The sequence below is a fragment of the Macrotis lagotis genome, chromosome 3 (genome assembly GCF_037893015.1).
Source record: "Macrotis lagotis isolate mMagLag1 chromosome 3, bilby.v1.9.chrom.fasta, whole genome shotgun sequence".
Lineage (NCBI taxonomy): Eukaryota > Metazoa > Chordata > Mammalia > Peramelemorphia > Peramelidae > Macrotis > Macrotis lagotis.
Window position 1 is genome coordinate 37,474,248 of NC_133660.1, and position 23,571 is coordinate 37,497,818.

Below are 23,571 nucleotides of genomic sequence, written 5' to 3' on the forward strand. Positions count from 1 at the left end.
AATTTCTTTTCTTCCATTTAGATTTGATTCTTCTTTCACATGATTAATTTGGAACTGTGTTTATCATAATTACACATAATTACACAGAGCCTATATTAGAGAGTTTTCTGTGGGGGTAAGGGTGGAAGGGAGGAAGGGAGAAAAATGTAAAATTCTAAACCATGCCAAAAAATGATTGGCAGGGGGTGGCTAGGTAGTGCAATGAATAAAGCACTGGCCCTGGAGTCAGGAGTACCTGGGTTCAAATCCAGTCTCAGACACTTACTAATTACCTAGCTGTGTGGCCTTGGGCAAGCCACTTAACCCCATTTGCCTTGCCAAAAATCTAAAAAAAAAAAGATTGGTGAAAACAAATAAATAAAAATATTTAAATTGAAAAAAATTTATCCTGAATACACATACTATATATATATATATATATATATGTATATATATATACATATATATACACATATATATTAGTAAATAAAAAACTAAGCATTTATTAAGGTCCTATTAGGCTCCAAACACTATGAAAATAAAAAAAAGACAGTTTCGGCTCATAAGGAGTTTAAAAACCAAAAGGGGAAGACACTACACAAAAGAAAGTTGAACAGAGGGAGAAGAGAACAAGAGGGAACTGGTGCAGGGACATGATGTTGGAGGAGTCTCTCTCTCTCTCTCTCTCTCTCTCTCTCTCTCTCTCTCTCTCTTCGCAAGGCAATGAGGTTGTGACTTGCCTAAAGCCACACAGCTAGGGAATTATTAAGTGCCAGAGGCTGGATTTGAACTCAGCTCCTCCTGAATCCAGGGCCGGTGCTCTATCTATTGTGTCACCTAGCTGCCCTGAGAATATGATTCTTAACAGAAAGGAAGGCAGGAGGTTGAGACTGGAAGATTGGCTAGTCTGCTCTCCTCAGAAAGAAGGGAAACAAGAATAAAATTATATCTATCTTTTCCTTTAAATATTATTAGTCTTGGGGAGAGATTTTCCATTTAACTTCTGATCCTAGCTGCATTAGTTGGGAAAATCAGAATTTCTATCCAAAGTTTGACTTCCTTCCAGCCCAATACCAGTTCTACAATGGATATGCATAGTCAAAGGCAAAGAAATCTATTTATCTATGTCCATAAACAGGACAGAAATCAGAAGAGGTAAAAATAGGAAAACATATGCTGGACAATAGAGAGTGAAGGAGCTTCCCCATTGGGAGGAAGATAATTCAGCTAAACCAAGAAAGTGTCCTAGATTTTACCTAATGAGAAGCTATCTGAAGTTTTTAGAGTAGTTGACTGGGGGTAGGATTTGAACAGATAGTTCATAGGATCATACAAAGGACCATAGAAACCATCATCTTAAAAGAATTGCATATTTTAACAACTATATCAAAGGTTCCAAATCACTAAGATAAAATGAATGCAAATCAAAACAAAGCAGAAATTGTATTTCAGTGATGACAGAAGATGGAAATATTCAATGTTGGAGGGACTGCAAAAAGGGAGAACTATTAATATACACTGTTGGTAGAGTTATGAATTAGTCCAAACCTTCTGAAAAATAATTTGGAATTATATTTTTTAAAACTAACTAAAACATTTATACCCTATAAATACCCTGCTAGGTATTTACCCCAAGGAGCTCAATGACATAAAAATATCCATAGTACCACTTTTTTGTAGCAAAGAATCAGAAATAGGACATTGAGAAATGGCCAAACATGAATTTACTGATAGAATCTTTCTGATATTGCCTAGCCAATGTACCTTCAGAAGCATTACATAAATAGCCTTAAACAGTGAAGAAATAAATGTCATATATATGTAACAAATTCACATAATTGAAAAATTCACAGAACTATGCTATCCGGCAAGTCAGTTAAACTCACTGAACTTCAGTTTATTTAATAACAAAATGAGGGTATTGGATTTAATTCTGTGCTTAGCGCTAAGGATGAGCTCTATTTCAGTTCTAAGACTATGAATGCATCTATGATTTGGATCCATCTAAAACCTCATTGTAACCTATTTTAGCTGAATTCCACAAAATGAAAAGTTGAACTAGTTTAGTTCAATAAAATAAAAGTTTTACATGTAAGAAGAATTTAACACATGCTATTGTATGATGTTTTTGAACTCAATGCCATTCCTCTATTTCTTTGAAATCAAAATGACATTGTTATTTGGAGACTGTTAGGCTAAGAACCAAATGGCTTGAACAAAAGCAGATTGAAGTCTTTTAGATTTTGAATCCTGATGTTCTTTGGTGGTTCAGAATGTCAAAATATTTGAGAAGCTAGTTATAGAGTTTTGGAAATAAATTAATTTGATACCCCATGGTAGGTTTTATTTTGATGACATTAATCCTTGCTAGAATCAATCAAAAGAAATTCCACTGTTTACCTAGACAAGAGGCATTTTTGCTACAATCCAGAGCCTGTGTTGTTTTCATTGGGCTTTTAAAAAGTACATAAATATTTGAAATACTAATAAGAAGCATGAAAGAAAAGATGCTTCATGCTTAATTTTTATTTGGAAGCATTTAGGTGATCTGAAAACTTCTTTACACAAGAAATTATTTCCCAGATGAAGACAATATTTAAATAGGTTTTTTTTTACCAATCCAAATATTAGTTTCAGAAGTACACGTTTATATAACCTGAAATCCAAAGTATATGGTGGTCCACTTTTTTTTTTGATTTTGCTTTTTTGCAAGACAATAGGGTTAAGTGATTTGCTCAAGGTCACACAGCTAGATAATTATTACCACATTTCCCCATGAATAAGACACACCCTTTTTCAAAAAATTTGGGGTTTAAAAACTGGGAGCTTCTTGTATAGTGGTTGTAGATTTTTAAAATTGCATTTCGCACTTTTTCACACTTGTTGTCTTTGCACTCATCGTTTCACATTTGTTACCAGTATATTAGGTTATGTTTTGCCACGATCTGTCCAGGAATGGTTCAGAAAAGATTTTTGTCCTATGCTGAATTCAAGTTCAAAGTGATCCAGTTTGCCAAAGTGAATGGAAATCATGCTGCTGAATGCTAGAATGACTATTTTCTCCAACTGAGAAAACAATCTGAGCCTGGCTACAGGAAGAAGAAACTGGACTGAAAACACCCTGGCTGAACAAGATCATGAGAGGTAAGGCAGTCAGATGGTCTGAGTTATAGAGGAAATGGATGGAAGCGCAAAAGGCCATTCCTGTGTCAACAAAAATGGTTCAGCAGGAGGCCAGAAGAATGACTGATGAAACAGAAGTGACTGATTTCCAAGGAGGAACAACTGGAGCTTCAGATTCATGAAATAGAATGGACTAAGCATGCGTCCATGCCCCAGACTTGCCCAGGGAGAGCTCGTGGTCAACCCCAGACCAGGGACAGGCAGGAGAGTGTCCAGAGCCTCTTCTAAGACAGCAATTCATCATCAAACACAAATGAGGATGAGCTAATGGATGGGAGTTTTGACAGTGATGAGGACTTGTATGAATTTTATAATGAATAAAACTTGAGTTCAATAACTTTATTTTTTTCAAATTTGGGGCCCCCAAATTAAGGTGCATCTTATACATAGGAGCATCTTAAACATGGGGGAAATATGATAAGTGTCTGAGGTCACATTTGAACTCAGGCCCTCCTGACTCTAGGACCAGTGGCTCTATCCACTGCACCACCTGGCTGCCCTTGGTCCACATTTTTTAATGAGGTCCCATTCTTGTTTTTTTCTTCTCCTAGGAATGAGCACCCAATGACAAATAGGTCAAAAATTGCATGTGAGCTGCTTCTTTTTTTGGGGGGGGGTGTTTGCAAGACAATGGGATTAAGTGACTTACTTGCCCAAGGTCACACAGCTAGGAAGTATCAAGAGTCTGAGGTAGATTTGAATTCGGTCCTCCCATCCTGTGCGCTATCCACTGCCAACTGCCTACCTTGTGGGTTACTTTCCAGGAGCATACAGTTTATTTGTAGCTGCCAAACCTTCTGCAGGGTTTGGGAAAACCAGAAAAGAAAACTTGCATTTCCTCTCAAATCCCAAGACAGAAATAAAGGAGTTAAAAATAATACATGATCTGCTATGTATTATTCTTATGATGTCATTATTAAGACAATGTTTTGTGTGTGTGTGTGTGTGTGTGTGTGTGTGTGTGTGTGTGTGCTCTAAAGAAGAGAATGAAAGAATATAAGTAGTGATATTTTCCATATTTATTCACATTTAATGTCTGCTAAGCATTTAACATATACAGTGATATTTTCATATTTATTTAGATTTAATATCTACCAAAAATTTAACATATCTTTTCATAGTTGAGCCTCACAAAAACTCATGAATAGATATTGTTCTCATCTTTACATTACAAATAAGGAAACAGACTTAGAAAGGTTTGATGACTTTCCTTGGGTCTTACAACTAGGAGGTGTCTGAGTTGGGGTTTGAATCCTGTCTCTATATAGTCATTATTTTTATTCTCTATATTGTCAATTAATTCATTTGCTTTCCTACAATACCTTCTCAATCTACTGAAAAGCAGATTATAAAGAAATAGTCCTTGTCAATGGGGGGAAGTTCCTTCAACAAAAGCCCCTGAAGTCTTTTGCCAAAAGATTGCCTTTGCCATCAAGAGTGTGGATGTGGGCAGAGAATCTTTGACTTCTGGGTCTTGGGGTTTAGCTGCACAAGCTGTTCTATTTTTCATACAAACCACATGCATCCTGTCCCTGGTATTTAAGGTCTTTTATTGCCAGCTTTATGAGTTATATTATGCAAGAAAAGGGCGTCTGGTCTTACTAAGAGAGTGAATGTTGAAGTGAAATACTTTAGGATTCCCTGTAATGGCTAAATTAAAGTTTAGCCTGTAGTTTCTAAACTTCTGAAGGAAAAAGTATTTTTTTAACCTCATTTATGGAAGGAAAGGTATCCCATGGCAATAATATGTTTTTATTTAGATTACATAATTAGATAATTTTTGCAAGACAATGGTGTTAAGTGACTTGCCCAAGGCCACCCAGCTAGGTCATTATGAAGTGTCTGAGGTCAGATTTGAACTCAGGTTCTCCTGACTCCATGGCTAGTGCTCTATCCACTCTGCCACCTAACTGCCTCCCCAGCCCTTTATCTTTTAACAAACCTACAATTACACTTATTTGTGCTGACATATTCTTTGAGAAAGAGGGTTTTCTCCTAATAAACTATCATGGTGATTTAATTTATCCTACATTTCTATATCTATATATTCATGCCTTATATACATATACATTTTGCTTGAAGATGTGGTTGTGTTCATCTTTCCTAGATGACATGTATATGCATAAATGTGAATATAAATATAATAGTAATAAATATCATCAAAAGCAGTTAAGCTTGTTCATATGATGATGATGATGAAGAAGAAAACATTTTAATATGGGTTTGATTTTTTTTTGAGGAATTTAGTGGAAAACAATGCACATGTTTAATTAAGATGGAACCTGAGATGTGAAAAACAACCAAATTCTATATTTTAATGGAATTAACTCTCTTCTTGATTTCTATAAGAGTGGGTTGTAAAAACCATCTTTAACAACATGATGAATGTCAAATCATTTTTCTCATAACAAAAGCAACTCTGTGCTTAGCCCTCAGTGGACTGCTTAGAAAATGAATGTAATGGAAAACTGCCAGGTCAATCTGGATGGATGCTCATGTTAATATTCTAGGTTTTGAATAATAGTGTTTATTGTTAAGTGACCAAAACATGAGAGACTGTCAGGAACTAGCAAGTTGGGTAACAACTCCTTCAAAGAAACTTGATTCAGTGAAAACATTAGAGTAGCACTTAAGTCCGACTCTGTTACCCAGATTGGGAAGAAGGGCTGGAGGGAGGAGGGCAGCATAGGTGAGACTTTTATTTCAGGGTTAGTGGGAAAGAAAATATTTGAAAGTGCAGCATGTGATTGAGGAGCAATGTCTACAAGGGGAAAGCTGAGGTACACATTCTTAATTTTAACTTTTTAATCTGAAATGGCATTAATGTGATTGATGGGGTTTTCATGAATGTAAGTGAAATAAATTTATCTAAGAAAATAGTTTAATATTTTATGACTTGAACAAGATTCAAGTAAAATGGATGCTTTATGTAGGATGTGAGAAATATGGACATTAAGACTAAGAATTATTCCAGAACTATTTCCCCCAATGTTTTAAAGGGCATAAATATTTTAACTTGCTGTTAATGGAAATTGTGATAATGCTTTCATATTTTTTAATGCTTTTGAAATTTCTAGTGCCTTTCAAAGCTACAATGGCAGCATTTCAAATCTTCATGGGAGAGGTTATATTTAAATATTGAATAATGATAAAATTACTTTTCCTTTGGCTTGTAACTGACACATTTTAGAGATTTATATTTCATAAGTGTGGGGGTTTGGGATTATAGAATGCTTTTGATCTGGGTCTCACTTGGGCTGGAGACTTGCACTAAAGCCTGTTCTATACTCAGCCCTTGTCAATTGTCCCATGTTCATTCATGGGAAGCTGGACCTCATAGTAGGTGAAGAATCTCCATTTCCACATTCCTCAGTTTGAATGCTCACCGAGGGTTTTCTCAGATCATTTTATATTCCATAGTATTGGTAGCATACATTTAGTGCCAACTATTATTATTCACTCTTACTATATGCTTTCTCATATCCTTTTTCAGTCATACATTTCTTGAATAGCATCTTTTACAGCACTTTTTGCACAATGGTCATTGTTGGAAATATGCTATAGTCTCTGTTTAGGCATAGTATGCATCTCTTTTATGCCCTTTGGGTCACCACAATTTTGGTTCTTTAGAGATTTTGTTCAAAGACTAAGAAACATATATCATCATTGGAAGGATATTGGTTTCAAAGATAAGTTTTTATTTTGAGAGCAGCTTGGTAAAGTTAAAAATACTGAACAGTTTTCTAAATGCAATTTAGTTTTTTCCTTCTTCCCCTTATTCAATTTTAGGTACATCAGATTTGGAAACTTCAGTCCTTGATATGGTATATGAGGAAGTAAAAATGATAGTTAAAAGATATTTTTCTTAATGAATAATTAATCAATGAACATTTATTATGTTATGGGCCAGACACTATGCTAGTACTTGAGATACATATAGAAAGACAATGAAATATAAAAAAAAATACAGTTCCACAGATGCTTGCTATCAAATGAAGGCAATCCATCCTGGATAATCCAAATGGATGAAAAATGTTTCTTGACTTTTCCTACATGAACTATTACTTTGATTTCTTCTGAGTAATTATGCATCTCTCAATATCATTTTTACATCCTTATATAGCTAGCACTACTAAGAAGATCATATGTGGTGGCCTTGCTGCCTTTCATAGTAAAAATAGATCACAATAGAAATGCTGACATACAAGTATTCTTCTATATTCCTTTTATTTCCCCGCCAGCTTCATCTATAAATATTATTAAGTTAAGTTAAGTTAGGTCTCTTGTCAAGACTTCTGTTTTTTCCTCCATTGCTTTTCATTATTTTATGAGGGGATAGGAATAAGGTTATTTTGTTTGCTTCCTGTTGACACACTGCATCATTGGGAAATAATGACAGTCAAAATCAGTGTCTTTCTCCTTTTTCCACTCTCCACTTTTTTAACATTGGTGAATATTTCAAACATTGTTTGAAAGTCATATCAAAGCCATTGTATGATATACAGTATATTCTTCTAATATGAATGCTTTTTTCTAATTTAACTTTAGTTTTAAACTTTTCTCCAACTAAGAATTATCTTGGGATACATATCTAAACAGTGCCCAAGTCTTGTTAATTCTAGCATCTCTCACATCCATTTCCTTCTCTATACTTGCACAGCCACCGCCCTCATACAGGACATCCTCACTTCTCACCTGAACTATTAGACCATAATCTCCTAATTGATTTCCCTGTGTAGATGCTCCCTTTTCCAATTTGTCATCCCACATAGTTGCCAAGAGACCTAAGCAGAGACCTAACCTTATCATTCCTTTCTCCCATGAACTATAGGTACTTCCTGTGTCTCTTTGTATGGCATTTTCAACTCTTCATAACCTAAATTCAATCTAGATTTCTAGCTTTATTACATATTACTCTCTGCAAACACTCTGTGAGGCAGCTAAAATTGGATAACATCCATTTCCTCTCTTCAGGCCTTGGTGCTATGTCTTTAATATACAATCTCTACCCCTCCACTTCCTAAAATCCCTTGTTTCATTCAGAGTTGACTTCAAGTTACAAAATACACTTTGACATTTAGGGACTTCAGAGCAAGGGGTCATTGTAGGATAGGGTCAAAAAAAGGATGGTGGAAAATATGATTCATATTTAGGAAATGAAAGCAGTCAAAGGGCTTGTGAATCCCTTATAAAGGGAAGCCTCGGTGACTATGTATCATAAATACTTTTTATTTTCCACAAAACGAATGAGAAGAGTGAAAGGATTACAAGCCAAGGTGATTGAAAGAATGGTGGCGCCTTTTACAGAAATAGGAAAGTCTGAAAGACAGTTGGGGTAGAGATAACGAATTCTCTTTTGAAGAGATATAACTCCTTTCTTTACTGTTCCAAAGAAAACATGCGAACCAATTATTCAATTAGTTGCTACTTAACTCTTATTTTGATTTAGCGTAGCGATTGGAATGATTTCAATTTGTTCATCATCAGATAAAGGAGCCCAAATTAATGTTTATAGATGGTTTAAGATTTATTACTTATAGGTGAATGTAGCAATGCAGACTGAGTAAAAATGTATTCCATATAATAAGTTGCAAGCCTAGGCAGAAAGAAGGCAATTGTGAGACAGAGAAAGTGTTACTTGGGGGAAGGTGGATTTCAGAATGGGAACCATATTTTCCACTGGAACAGAAAAGACATGGTCTTGCTGGTTTCAAAAGTAGTCACTGACTTTGAGGATAGTTAATAGTGTTTCATAGGATGGAATATGTTTGGAAGGTGTCCTTACAGAACTAAGGACCTTTTAAAATTTATATTTGTTTCATGGGTTTCCGAGAGCAAAGAATATATCATAATCAGCTTGTTGCTAGCTCGTTGGTATTTGAATAGATCAGAAGAACTAGTTACTCCCTCTCGACTAGCCACTGTCTTTCTGGGGCTGACATCTTTCTTTCCCATCTCTTAGCATCCGGCATAACTTTACTTCTGCTCTTGCTTATCAGCTCCCTTTTAGGAAAAATAGTTTGGTTAAACCTATTTTTAAGGCAACTTGTGGCACAGTAGATAGAGAGTGATGTACCTAGAGTCAGGAAGACCTGAATTCATACCCTCAGTGATTTTACTAGCTGTGTGTCCCTGGGCAAATCACTTAACCCTCTGTTTGCCTCAGTTTCTTGAACTGTAAAATGGGAATAATAATAGAACATACTTCTCAGGATTGTTGTGAAGATGAAGTGATGATCTTCTCTCAAGTGAGATGATATTTGTAAAAGTGCTTCACAGATGAGAGGTTCTATTTAAACGCTTGCTCTTGTTCCTTCCTTTTCTTATCACTTCTCTTCTACCCAAATTAAAAAGGCTGATGGTACCTAGGGCAACTGCCTGAAGAAGGGAGAGTTCTTAGTTCTCTCATTCTGCACATTGACTGCTTTAGATTTAAGCTATCTCTAGATTCCTTTTGTCCTGATTCACTCTACTGTTGACAAATTTTAAAATATAGATCAATAATATTTTTCTGTCTAGTTGCAAGTCCCCATAATTTTGCCAGAGATATTTATATCAGTCTTAATTTCATCCAGTATGTCTCTCCCTCAGTATCTCATCACATTATCGTTTCCCCTTTCAATCAGCATTACACTTCACAAACATATAAGTTGGGAGAAGCCAATTTCTTTAAAAGCAAATGACTGAAATAACTCAAATAAAAACAAAAAGGAAATAGACTCATCAAGAACAAGGATTGAAAATAGATGTCAGGGGCGGCTAGATGGTGTAGTGGATAAAGCACTGGCCCTGGAGTCAGGAGTACCTGGGTTCAAATCCGGTCTCAGACACTTAATAATTACCTATCTGTGTGGCCTTGGGCAAGCCACTTAATCCCATTTGCCTATCAAAAACCTAAAAAAAAATAGATGTCAGCACTGCCCTGGGATGGTGTGAGAGTGAGTGGACATCACCAGTTTTGTTCTTGGTGATAGGGATGGCCTCAACCACAAGTTTTGCCTTCTCCTTTTATTTCACTCTTCTCTCTCCTGATAATTTATCTAGGATGTGTGGGGGATGGGGGAAAGATTCTTCTTGCTCTCTTCTTAACCTCTTTCTAATGTCATTACATCTCACTCTCAATTAATCTCTTCTTGTCTTCCTTCCTTCAGAAGGGAGAATGATTAAGTCATCTTTTTTTGTGTTTTAAGAGAAACAATACTAACCTTTGGATTGCCTGCCCATTTGAGACTTTGGGTGTATTGCATATATGTTGGAGATTGAATTTCAGCTTTGCACTTGGTATGGAAAGATTTTTTTTGGTTTTGTTGCCATATAGAAGTTAGAGCTGCGACTCAGCAAGCCTCATAATTCCACAAATTAGTCAGTACTGTTGCATCTTCTCTTCAGTGAAAGTAACTTCTGTCTTTCCTTTCCTCACTTGTAGTGAGCATATTTCCTATTATAAAAAATGAAAATGGGAATTTCCATACATATGTACATAGAGAAATCAGGTAGACCTAAAGAATACATTAGTCATAACTTAAAAAAGACAATTTGATTCTGCTTCCCCCTTCATGAAGAGTCTAAATCGTTTTTTAAAATGAATTTTTATAACAATTTAAAATCTCAGCAGAAGTTTCTATTGTTACAATACAGTTTGCAGAGTTTTTCATTAGAGGTATTCACTTTCCAATAGCTCAGTTTTCTCTCTGGCTTTCCTCTTTATCTCTCTCCTCTGTGTTCCTTTCTCTTTTTCTTTCCTCATTTTTATCTTTAATGGTATCCTTTATAGCACTTTTTTCCAAACTTGCAGAAACTTGCAGATATCAAACATAGGAGGCTGTGATGAGACTTTGCTCTGGATCAGGCCACTTTGGCAGTGCATTGAAAGCTCACAAATCATGAGTGTGTGCTATCCTTGAGATCTTGGAATGATATAATATCCAATACCTCAAGAAAGCAGTAACACTGAGTCAAATATTCTCTGTAGAAGTTCATAGAGTTTGACTCTAACATAAAGTCTGAAGTCAAGAAATAGAGTAAATATAATGTTTAAATGATAAATAAAGGGGCAGCTAGGTAGCACAGTGGATAGAGCACCAGACCTGGAGTCAGGAGGACCTGAGTTCAAATACAATCTCAAACACTTAATAATTACCTAGCTGTGTGGCCTTGGACAAGTCACTTAACCCCATTGCCTTGCCAAAAAAATAATAATAAATGATAAATAAAGTAAACAAGAATTTCATCCTGTCATAGTGACTGAGGACAATCCCAGAAGAGAATGATTCCAAAACATCTACAAACACCACCTCAAGTTAAAACACAGTTTAGGCATTAATTCAACTAGAATTCCTAGAGATAGAAGTAGGTTAAAAAAAGTTTAAAAATATTTTTACAAATGAAATGAAAACATTAGAGGGAAAACATGGAAAAGAAATGACTTATAGATGGAAGAATTGGAAAGGGCAACAGAAGTACAAAACCTCTGTTATAGCAAACTCCCAGAAAATTAGAATAGATTAAAAAGAAGTCAGTGACTCCATGAAACAATAAGGAATAGTAAAGTCCAAACACTGAAGGGGAAAAAGGAGAACTGGAAGGTACTTCATAGCAAATTGACCTGGAAAATAAATCAGGGAGAAAAAAAAATTAGGAATCATTGGATTAGGGGCAGCTAGGTTGCACAGTGAATAGAGCACCAGCCCTGGAGTCAGAACTACGTGAGTTCAAATCCAGCCTTAGTCACCTATTAATTACCTAGCTGTGTGACCTTGGGCAAGTCACTTAATCCCACTGCCTTGCAAAAACCCCCAAAAACCTAAAAAAAAAAGAATCATTGGATTACCTGAAAGCCAATCATCATCCCCACCCACCCCCCAAAAAGAAAGTTTATAATATTTTAAGGAATATTAAAAGAAAAAAGGGGAAACAAAAATCATCTCTTGAAAGATACCCCCAATAAGTTTACTTTAATCTGAACTGTTTGTTTTGTGGTTTGTCCTTCATACTGGAAGAAGACCATGACTTTGGGGAGGTGGTGCCATGACAAGCACATGAATTGGATTTGAGTGACTTGGTGCTGTGCTAAATCACCAACTTTACTTTCTCCAATGGAGCCCCCAGGTCCAGTGACCAGATATGAATCAGGATGGCTAAAGATGGCCCTGGATTCCAGTCAGTTGGGATCAAGTGATTTGCCCAAGGTCACATAGCTAGTAAGTGTCAAGTGTCTGAGGTCAGATTTGAATTTAGATTCTCCTGACTTCAGGAAAGGTGTTCTATCCATTGCACCTCCTAAATGCCCTTATCTCAACAGGGTAGAGGAGAGAAGAATGCACAATTCAGTAGAGAAATTAATTTTACTGCCTAGGGAAGTAGCAAAAAAAAAAAATAGGGAAAGCAAGAAGAGGGAACTAGAGACAGGGATTAGTCCTAAACTAAAGAAACTGTTAACCAGGTAGAAAAAAATATTTATAGCAGCTGTTTTTGAGATGGTAAAGAAATAGAATCTGAGAGAAAACATATCCATTGAGTAATGTTTGAGCAACTTATCATATATAAATCTGATAGAATTTGTTGTTCTGTCATGTCTGATTCTTCATTGATGGACCACACTCCCCATGGGGTTTTCTTGGCAAAGATATTGGAATGGTATATCACTTCTTCTCTAGTAGTTTAAGGAAAACAGAAGTTAAGTGACTTGTCCAGGGTCACACAGTAAGTGCCTTAGGCTGGCTTTGAACTCAAGTCTTCCTGCCTCCAGACTACAGGTTTTATCCCCTAAACCATCTAGTTCTCTGATGGAATACTATGGTGCTGTAAAACAAACAAAAACCAAACAAACCCAAAAGGGATGGTTTCCCTGAGAAGATGGGTATGAATTGAGTCATTATTGAAATGATCAGAACCAGAATAATTTATACAACAACAATAATATGGTATAGTCAAACAACTTTGAAAAGAACTCAGTTTAAGAAGCAACCGCCATTCTGTTGTACTAATTATGAAACATACTCCTCACCTTTTGATAGGCAGAAAAAGAGTACAAAATAAGACATTTTTTGGACATGGTCAATGTGAAAATTGATTTTATTTAACTAAAGATTTTGTAAAAGGTGTTTTGCTTTTCTTTCTCAATTGGTAAGATAAAGGTATGGTAGGAAATGAAAGATTTTGACTGATTAAAAATTCTTAATTGATTGAACTTAGCATTTTTTAAAACAATTTTTTACATAAAGGAGATTTGTAATTTCATAGCTACTTAATTCGCTTTTTGTTGTTCTACTATGTATATGGCAATTCTCATTAATTATTTGATGTTAAGTTCAGAATAAAAATAATTTTTTTAAGAATAAATTGTTTAGCGTGGCTAGGTGGCTCAGTGGATAGAGCACTGTCCCTGGAGTCAGGAGTACCTGAATTCAAATCCGGCCTCAGACACTTAATAATTACCTAGCTATATGGCCTTGGGCAAATCACTTAACCCCACTGTCTTACAAAAAAACTAAAAAAAAAAAGAAGAAATAAATTGTTTGTTGGTTTTGCAAGGCAATGGAATTAAGTGGCTTGCCCAAAGTCACACAGCTAAGCTAAAGAATTAAATTGAAGCTAATAGAATTGACTTTTTGTGTAAGTTGAATTTGACGTGTCATATAGGCAGGTTGAGATGTGAGTCTGAATCTCATAAAAGGATCAAGGCTAAAAATGGTGATAGATTTAAAAGTCTCAGAAATGATTAAGATTACCAAAGGAATGAATTAGAATTGAGACAATAATAGAATCAATGAAAAGCTGGTCAGCATCAGAGAAATAGCATAGTGGTCATCATTGGCAAAGGCTGTAGAGAAGTTAAAGATGGTTAAAAAGACTAAAAAAATAACCACTGGATTTTGTGGGGTTTGTTGTTTGTCCTTCATTTTTGAAGAGGACTAGGGACATCGGGGTAATATTTTGACTTGTGTGTGAATTGGACCAAATGAGACAGATCTATACAAAAATTGTTAGCCTCATTCTCCTCCAGAGTCATCAGAGTCATTGGCAGGACCAAACTCAATATGACTGGCAATGACCTTAGATGTTCTGAATGATCTTGGCATCTTCAATGTCTGACCAAGCTCTAAGCATTCCATAGTGCTGTTTCAGCCACCATCATGGCCATTGGAACAAATTATTCTCATCCACTCATTCTACTAGGGGAAGTCTTCACAAGCTTGGGGCTGACACAACCTAACCCACTGATGGATCTAGGACCTGTCAGCTACCCTCAGCCAAGAGGGTTTTACTAGAGTGTGGTTGCTATGCATGTTGCAACTTCTTGGAGTCACAAGACAGAGGTGGGGAGGCAGGTAGCCAGCAAAGATAGACAAGCAACCCTGAAAGGGGTGGACTGCCCTCACCCCAGAGAGCCTAGTCCTCCTGAACACCTATGTACTTCAATTTGGAAATTAGAAAGCTATTGGTTACCTATGAAAGAGATGAGTTTTGTTTTGTTTTTTTAGGTTTTTTGCAAGGCAAATGGGGTTAAGTGGCTTCCCCAAGGCCACACAGCTAGGTGATTATTAAGTGAAAGAGATGAGTTTTAATAGAATGGTTAAAATAGAATGGTGATGGCAAAAACAAGATTACAACATTATGAAGGGAAATTTTTGTAAGTCTAGAAAAGGACTAGATAAATTGGTTAGTGTATCCAGCTGTCTATGAGGAAATCAGGGTCATGCAATGTGTTCCTTTTGCTATTTCCTGTTTCTGTAACCTTTCCTTGCACTAGGAATAAGAATCTTCCAGAGACCATGCCCTGACCCCAACCATTTTAGTCCACTCAGTTTTAGGACTTCACAGTAGGGTTGAGCTCTCTTGACTAAGTGAGTAAAATCTCAAATCAAATTATGAATGTACTAGGACCTACTGAGTATAGAAGTTTGTTCTCTGTCATGCTGCTGTGTGTTTCCTCTTCACCTTATTCTTTTGCTTTTATTTTTGGAAGAGTAGACAGACTAATGCAGTGGAGCCAGAAGATCTGGGTTCAGATTTCACCTCTGACATGCTCCCTATGCAACCTTGGACAAGTCACCTATCTTCTCTAGGCTTCCTTTTCCTCTTAAAATGGCATAGTTGGCCTCTGTGACCCCTCCTAGCTATGATTATATGAAAGGAAATGACCGGGCTATTGTCCATAGTTCCAACCTGAAGCCCTATGATTTCCTTCCCTGTGTATTTGAATAGGACCTGCTCCTTGGGAGCAACAGAGACGTGGGAGCCTTTGATAATGCTTAGAGACTCAATGATCTCATGCTTATCAGGAAACAGAGGCCTTGGGTCAAGGTGGCTGTTTAAGGAAAAGAAGGAGGGGGGCGGCTAGGTGGCACAGTGGATAAAGCACCAGCCCTGGAGTCAGAAGTATCTGGGTTCAAATCCAGTCTCAAACACTTAATAATTACCTAGCTGTGTGGCCTTGGGCAAGCCACTTAACCCCATTTGCCTTGCAAAAAAAAAAACCTAAAAAAAAGGAAAAGAAGAAGGAGGTAGAATCATAGGATTACAGAATTGGGGGGGGGGGAATCACAGAGGCCATTGAGTTGAACCTAGACCATAACAAGAACCTGTCTCAGCAAGTGGGCATCTCACCTCTGAAAAAACTTTAATGAAGGAAGAACTCACTCAAGGAATTCCAATGGATAACAATTAAGGAAAATTTAAAGGATGGAATTTTTTCCTAAGAATTGTGCCAACATAAGAATGTTTATGGGCAGGTGAGAAGTAATTGGTCATTTATATAGCATATCACATTCTATTTAAAATTTTCTGAATTTCTAGATAAGGAAAATAAAATCCAAAGAGGATAAATGCTGTGGTCACAGTTAATAAATGTTGACACTAGGATTTGAACCAGGTTCCCTGATTATAGATCCAATATGCTTCCTTTCTATTATTCCTCTTTGGAAAGGATGACTCTAAAGATGCATTAGGGATGCTAACTACTGGAATAAGGTTTGGAGCTATGTAAAGGAGTAAGATCAAAGGCACAAGTATAGGAATTAACTTTTGTGAAGCATAAGGGTGCATTTTATGTGTTCAGAGAAAAGGAGGACCTGGAGGATGACTCAGAGGTTTGGAGAAATACAGGAGGGAAGTTGGGGAGCTCCTTGTGGAATGGTCTCAGCCTATATTTGTTAAGTGTGAGTACAGTGACCTTGGAGGCTTGGAAAGGGAGGTATGGGGAAAGGAATAGGAATCCTCAAAGACAGAGTAGAGGAATTGTCAAATAATTCTAAGTATTCAGCTGAGGCTTTGCATCCTAAATTTCTAGGGCTTTTTAGACTGTGGAGTAAGATCTCATTAATACAGAATGTCAAATTTTGCAAAGTTCTTTACCTTCGTGTCTCATAGCTGTGAAATGTTATTGCTCCATTTTTTTCAGATGAAGAATAGATTCAGAAAAGTTAGATGACTTGTCGACTTACACAACTAATATGTGTGAGTTAGGATTCAAACACTCCAGGTGCAGGGCTCTCTCCACCCTATGACAGGGCCAAACATTGACCATATGAAACATTGGAGCATGTTTTCAAAGAAGTCATAGTTTCTTCTATTCTGAGAAAATTTCTTTTGGTTTTTGCAAGGCAATGGGGTTAAGTGACTTGCCCAAGTCCACACAACTAGGTTATTATTAAGTGTCTGAGGCCAGATTTGAACTCAGGTACTCCTGACTCCAGGGCCGGTGCTCTATCCACTATATCACCTAGCTGCCCCTATTCTGATAAATTTTAATAAATGTCATATAAGTATTTTTCTGAAGAGGCTTAAGATCAGTTTTACCTTGAACCAAAGGAATGGATTTGATTAGGGATTTTCAAAGAGTTTTCAGCCTTTTTTTGTCATACTATAATTATTTTGCCATTTATTCAACCAGGCATTGGACTAATAAATCTTATATCAAAAGTAATAATATGAATAAATATGTAAAATTAAAGAAATTTGCTTTTAGGGCCACTGTTAATAAACTTTTGAGATCTATTTTTTAAACAGTTAGTTATTTTTCCCAATTACAAAAAAAGCAATTTCCAACATTCATTTTTTAAAATTTTGAATTCCAAAATCTCTCTTTCCCCACTCCCTCTTTGGGAAGATAAGCAAATTGATAAATAGGTTACGTATGTGTAGTCATTCAAAATATATTTCCATATCAGTCATGTTATAAAAGAAAACATACACTAACCATCCCTCCCCATAAAGAAAGTTTTAAAAAAGTATGCTTCAAACTGTATTCAGCTCTTTCTTTGGAGATAAGATAGTATTTTTCATTAGAAGTTCTTCATTGTTGTCTTGGATCCTCGTATTGTTAAGAATGGCTGACTCATTTGCAATTATTTTAAAATATTGCTGTTACCCTATTCAACATTCTCCTGGTTCTAGTCATTTCACTTTGCTTCAGGTTTTTCTGAGAATATATTGCTCATTGCTCATCATTTCTTACAGCACAATAGGATTCCATCACAGTTATACACCACAACTTGTTCAGCCATTCCCCAATGATGGGCATCCCCTCAATTTCCAGTTCTTTACCACTAGAAAAGAGATGCTATAAATATTTTTCTTCATATGGTTCCTTTTTTGTGTGTTTCTATCTCTTTTGAAATATAGACTTAGTAGTGGTATTGTTTTTTGTAACTTAATAGGGGCAGGATTTTTTAGGCTTGGGGTATAATTCCAAAATGTGCTATGTAGTGGTTGAATCAGTTCACAGCTTTGAGATCTATTTTATCAACATCATTCTCTGTAGAACAGGTTTTACTATGCAAAATAACTAGGATACTTAGCAAACAACTAGAAAAAAATTGGATGTCATCTATATTCTAGAATATTTTTCTATTTTTATTAACATATAGTTTTTCCCAGGAAGAATGAATTTGAAAAGTTCTGTTTATATCATGTTTAAGAGATTTCAAGTGTAAAAAAACTAACAAGTAAGATTAGGAAATGGGAAGGGGAGTAAGGATTAATAACAGAGCACTGAAGAATAGACAGGTGATAAAATTTTTAACATAAAAAACCCACTTATGATAATCATTCACAAGTAATATAGCTACTAGACAGTTAAGGACCTTCCTCATATTTGAAAAGGATTTCCCCTCTCAGCTTTAGTTCAGTTCCTCTTTTTACTGAGTTAACATTTTCCCTTTGCAGAATAAGAACAAGAAAAGTTTAAAATAAAAAGTTAAGAAACAGGTTACCAGTACTTTTCAGAATGAACCATTTTTGAGTCCCAAAATACTAACTGTGGAAGTGTGCTTCTCATGTACATTTGCAGCAATAAGAAAATAACTTTGAAGGAAACACAAGCTACCAAAACAAGCCCTGACCAGGAATTTCCCATTCTTGCTGTTATATGGGATGATATAGGATTTAAGAGTCATAAATTTAAATTTAAAATGAAGAGGGGAACATGATAATGTATAAGCTCAAGCTTCAAGGCATAGCCAGTCAGCCTACAATGTAGTAAGGCCATAGCAGGGCTTGCTGCGAGGTTGAGCTCCCGGACACTTTGGGATGCAGCACTGGTCTGGTTGCTGGTGGGGAAGACCACACTGAAACTTGGACTTTATATTCATCTGCCTTCACAGCTGAGTTCCTTACCAATTTCCCCATCCCTGGATTAATGCTAATACTAAACCCTGGATTGCTAAAACCAAGCCATCACTCTCCTACATCACAACTCTACTCCTTAATCTCCTGTGTAAGATCTTTCTACTCGACCTTTTCCACCATTTTCTTTTAGAACTCACATTCAATAAAACTGAAGGTCACTGCTGACCAGAAGGGGCTGAGGAAGTCTCCCCCAATAAAGGACCCAAGCTCTGGCCTCAGGTCCAGGCAGGGTTAGGGTCTGGGGCAAATCTGACCTCAAGACAAGCTCATTTTCCTTATATGTATTTCTTTGTGCCCATTCTACCTTGGAGTCCTAGAGAAAAATCACTGAAACTTAAGTTTGGTGCTTGTCTAGGACTCCCTAAAAAGAAAGTAGAAAGGTGAATACACTGAGTAATGAACAAGGTAGATCTGTTATATTTGACAGTCATTTATTTGCTTCCCATAAAAGAAATATTTAAAGCACAAAAGACTCAAGCAATGACAATAAAATATGATGCTCTTGCCTCCAGGTACATTCTCCTAGTACACTGATACTTAAAATATTCATTCTTTCACTTCAGCTCTGCCCTTCCTAAAAACTTTCAAGATTCATCTTATGGAAAGTAAGGTCAGGGCCTGGTCTCATCTTCTCAATAGGCATATTCTCTGAGAAGGGTATGATTAAAGAAAACTACTCCTACTGGAAGTTCCATTTTAGGGATTCAGAAGCTCCCAAACTCTCAAATTCATGAGGTTGCCTCCAAGGTTAGCAATGTCCATCAAAGGATCACTATTCAATAACTTATGTTCAGAGAAAGAAACTCAAAATAGAAAAGGCAGCCAAATAGTGACTTGAGATCCTGACTCAGGATCTCATCCTCTTTAAGTGACATGTAAAAGTCTACCATAAATGCTAGGGATGGGGTGGGAAGAAGGGAAAGGAGGAAGAGAGAGTGAGCCTCTCCCTTCATCATAAGAAATTCCATACACTGAGAAAGGGATGCTATGAAGACTTAAGGAAAGAAGAGGTTTGGAACACCTACTGTTTTTTTTGTGGAATAGAAATCAGGGCTGAGTAGATAGACTGCCTTGGTGCAGTAAAGACTCAGTTGAAATTAGATAACATGAATTTGTAGTGTATGCTCTCAACATTAGTTGTATGACTTTTTCTTTCTCTATTCAACAGCATATAAATAGGAGCAAATAAATAGGATGGTGGGACTAATCCATGATTGGAGTTTAATTAGGTATGAATGACCTTGATAAGGCAAGCCAGCAAAAGATTGCAGAAGAGTACTCTACTGGTGTAGTTAGTTGAACTGGTTTACTAAAGTAGTCATGAATGGAAACAGTAGAGTATAGCCAAAACAAAGTCAATAGCCTGGGAAGATGCCAAGAGGTACAAGGATTGGAGGTCTCTATGAGGACAAACAATGTTCTGGGGAGGTAAGGGATAGAGGCAGATGGAATGATGGAAGATTACCACTGGATAAAAGGAATTTCATGGAAATGGAATACTTGTGAGGGATGGCAAGATCAAAGGTGGAACCTTGTGTGTAGCAGAGAAGGTGAGTAGGTTCAAGAACAAGGAAGTTAGAGTTCTTGAGGTAACATCAACTTTGTTGACTGAATTATATAAGCCCTTAGTATGTGTTAAACATTGAAGACACAAAAATTAAAAAAAAATCAGACAGTGCCTGCTCTCATGGCCCTCGCACCCTATTGGGGATCACTCATGGAAGAGTTGAGCTGCATGGTACTTTTCACCACTAGATGGCAGTGTTTTGTACAACCTCTAGAACCTCTGTTTCAAGGCAGAAGGGTTTGCTGACTCCACTGGTCAATCGGGCTCACATCGTTTGACCACCCACCAGATTGTCCAGTCTGGTAGACTAGCCCTAAAGTCATCTGAATTCTATTTGAATCCGAAACAAACAAAAACAAAAACAAACACCTGGGATTGGATCAAGTTTCCCTACCACTGTATTGGTTTTGTTCAAATATTCTTCTCTTAAAGGAATGAGATATTTTTTATTTTTCTAGACTGAAGTTAATGAATATGTTTTAATGTAACCTGACCCATGTCTCAGGTCATTTTAGTTGCCCTTCTCTAGTTCAATTATTTGTTTTCTGAGATGTGGGGCTTATAGTTGCAGATATAAGGCTCATAGTTATATATGTCTAAAGTTAAACCTCTGAGTGATTTCTGAAGCACGGGTTCTGGAGTTGCTCTCCCAGACTCATGGGGTTTCCCAGAAGGTGTTTCCCAGGTGGTGACTGTGACCTTTCCCATCAAGGATCTTGGGCCCCTGAGGAGCTGGGAGGGGGATTTCTCGGCTATTGCTCACCAGTTCTGATTTCCCTTGGAGATCTAACCAACCGTGGAAGTGTGGATTGAGAGACTAACTTCAGAGGGTGCACCATATTTTTTGACACTTTCTTAGTAATGCTTCTTTAGGCTGTAGGAGCATTTTGGACAGGGGATCCTAAGGGAAAGAGCACTGGATTTTTAGTCAGACCACCTGGATTTGAATCTCAGCTCCTGGTGACTTCACCTGTACAGCCTTTGACAACTCAGCCTCTTAGGTCTTCCATTTCCTCTTCTATAAAGAGAGTATCAGACTAGATGACTTTTAAGGTCCCTTCCAGCTCCACATCTATGAGTCCATAATCATGGGAAGGAGTTTAAACATTGAATATTTATTTATATGGGGTGTTGTTTGAGGGGATTTATATCGTGGTGTGGAATAGAAAAAGATGACCTCTAGGATCCCTTGCTACTCTATGATCCCATGAAATGGAGGGACTGGATACTGATTTCACTGACATTTACTGCATATCTTTGCTTATCACACTCTGGTAGGTCCCAAACAAAGATCTAACCTGTGCTTTTATGTGATCAAACAACGCAAGAGAAACAATTATACTGGTTATAAAAAAAATTCATATGAGAACAGAACAAATGCTTTAAGTTTAGAGGAGCAAGAAGTCACTCAATGACAGTTAGTACAAAGATTGGGTTTTTAACCTTTTTTAAAATGTCCTAGACACATTTGGTTGTCTGGTGAAGCCTCTGGACCACTTCTATAAACATGTTTTTTTTAATTTATTTTTGTTAAAGATATTATTTGAGTTTTACAATTTCCCCCCTAATCTTGCTTCCCTCCCCCCACCCCCCACAGAAAGCACTCTATCAGACTTTACTTTATAAACATGTTTTTAATGCATAAAACAAAACATATGTGATTGCAAAAGAAAACCATTATACTGAAAAAATATCAAGTTATATAGATTTAAAAATCAGCACATTTAAAAATCCTGGCTTAAGGATTTCAAATAGAAGGTAGCATTTTAGCTAGACAATGAAGGAAATTGGGAGGCAGTGAACAGGATGGAAAAGAGTACCTTTCAAATATAGGAAACATTGTGTGAATTTAGAACATGGAACAAATATGACCTGATATTGAAGGAGCACTAGTATTACAGTTTGACTGGAATTAGACATGAAGGAGGAGGATATGAAACAAGTTAGGGAATGGTGATGGAGTAGGAGAACACAAAGAATAGCGGAATCTGGGAATAGAAGGGAATGGGTGGGTCCAAATGTCTAAGAATGTGTTGTACCAAGTTTCATTGAGGACTATGGAGTCTGTAATTGATAAAAGAAAGTGCCACATTGAGATCTTTGGGGAATGATGAATTGGGGCCGCTGCTGACATTTTTGTTATAGTCCCCGGGTACAAAAATGATTCCTAGATTTCAAGGGGACCTTTATTTGTTTCACTAATTCAGCAAATTTGTTGTTATATTAAGTCTCTATTATATGCAGAACATTGTGCTGGCACTGGGAAAGATATAAAATTTACATCCTAAGATTTTAAAACTAGAAGGGAAATTATTCAGTCTTCTCATTTGATTTATTTTGAACTTAAAATCTTAAAAAACAACAACAAAACCTAGCATTTCTATATGCAAAATAGACCATAAAAAAGATTACATATAAAACAGTGAATCTATACTCATGTTGCACCCATATATGTTTAAAACATATATATAATATACTACATATATTTAAATACATTGTGCATATGTCTATATATGTTTGTATTCACACACATATGATCTCTCTCTCTCTCTCTCTCTCTCTCTAACTCAACTTATACTTTTTAAAACTACTCCCATAGTCTGTGCATCCTTTTGAATTTCCATTTTTTATATTGAAAATTTTAATGTGTTTCAATGCCTTCTTTTCTTCTTTTTTTTTGTTTGACCATCACCACCCTCTTCTTCCTCTTGCCCTGCCCCCAGGTTAAATACTAAGGGGGAAAATTATAACAAATAAGCATTAGCAAGTACAACAAATCAACATAATGTCATGCCAAAAAGAAATATGTTTCCTTCTACAGCTCACAATCATCAGTAACATGTTTCATTATAGAGGCATTGGAAAAGTGATTGATCATTGCTCTGATCAGAGTTCTTAAATCTTTTGTAATTGTTGTCCTTTCTCCAGGTTCCACTCATTTCTCTGTGTCACTTCATACTCCCCAGAATTCTCTGGGAAGAATTTTTCTTTAATCATTTTTTTAAGGTCCAATGTTGTTCCACTGTGTTTGAGTTCCAATTGGTTTAGTCATTCTCCAACTGGGTGAGTTGGATAGCTCTGCTTGGTCTTGGATCCTTCATTGATCCTTAGATCTCTGAGTCTTTCAGGCTCAGAGCACTAGAACTTCGGCACCTCCTATGGCATTTCAGAAGACACTGTTCCTTCTCTAGCTGACTTTCCTAGTCTATGCT

At 36.6% G+C, this 23,571-nt stretch overlaps 1 protein-coding gene across 2 annotated transcripts in view; it reads left to right on the plus strand.

Moving 5' to 3' along the window:
- ART3 (ADP-ribosyltransferase 3 (inactive)) overlaps nucleotides 1-23,571 on the plus strand; it is a 138,788-nt gene that overhangs the window by 70,651 nt on the left and 44,566 nt on the right. The window contains exon 1 of one of the 2 annotated variants that reach the window (XM_074228476.1): nucleotides 5,792-5,942. The exons of the other annotated variant lie outside the window; for it this stretch is intronic. The gene's annotated coding sequence lies outside the window, so the exon portion shown is untranslated. Of the gene's footprint in view, nucleotides 1-5,791; nucleotides 5,943-23,571 lie in introns of those variants that run through there. 2 annotated transcript variants of the gene reach the window in all.